We start from the raw sequence: 1,017 nt of genomic DNA on the forward strand, positions 1-1,017 counted from the left end.
CTTGGAAAGTACAAGCCCATTTTCTATTTATAATATTGGTTAGGTTTCTTATGTTTCCAAATATCATAAATCTAAAGTTCTGGGTACAACTGGCTAGAGGGGCTGCTGAACTCAGTGGATGATCTAAACAAGTCATCTGAGCATCTCTTTCTACTCTACTTTCGCTCTACTCTACTTTTCCCACGTTGGATTATTTATGGGCTAAATTCTTTCTGTGAGATGGTGAGGATGATCCCTGGCAGCTCTAGGCTTAAATTTTTGGAGAGGTAATAATTCCAGGAAATAAAGGAATGTTATTTTCTAACAGTTCTAACAAAATCCTCTGAGTAGGTCTCTTACCAACTTTGCTTGAGTCATGAACTCCTGAACCTGTCTCTGAGGTGTTGTGATTACACAGACCTTGTTGTACAGGGTATTCTCATACCTAGACCTAGCAGGTGAGATCAACCCTACATTAAACACATAGACCAAGAATAAAGTGGCCCATTTCCCTAACGAGATGCTTGACAGAAGAGCATATGTCCAAGGCATCTGGATTCTATGTAGTTGACGCTGTCAGAGAGGAGACTTACTAATAAGTGAGGTGCTTGGTACTATGTGTAATAACCTCCAATTTCTTTCAGTGGTCTTTTGCACATAAAGCATCAATGGCAAGTACCACAAATTGAATTTAGTCTATTTTTTTCACCTTTCACCAACTTTTCTCTCTTCTCTCCTACATTAAGCAATTTAATTTCACAATCATATACTGAATACCTGTTCTTTGCTTTTAAATACATATGACATACCCTTTAATTAGTGGTAGTCTAGCAGAAGAGAGAGACATATAAAATGACTAACTCTGGGGGCTTCCCTGGTGGCACAGTGGTGGAGGGTCTGCCTGCCGATGCAGGGGACGCGGGTTCGTGCCCCGGTCCAGGAAGATCCCCCATGCCGTGGAGGGGCTGGGCCCGTGAGCCATGGCCACTGAGCCCGCGTGTCCGGAGCCTGTGCTCCACAGCGGGAGAGGCCACGGCG

This window comes from Neophocaena asiaeorientalis, unplaced genomic scaffold, assembly GCF_003031525.2.
Source record: "Neophocaena asiaeorientalis asiaeorientalis breed wild unplaced genomic scaffold, Neophocaena_asiaeorientalis_V1.1 scaffold19, whole genome shotgun sequence".
Taxonomy (NCBI): domain Eukaryota; kingdom Metazoa; phylum Chordata; class Mammalia; order Artiodactyla; family Phocoenidae; genus Neophocaena; species Neophocaena asiaeorientalis.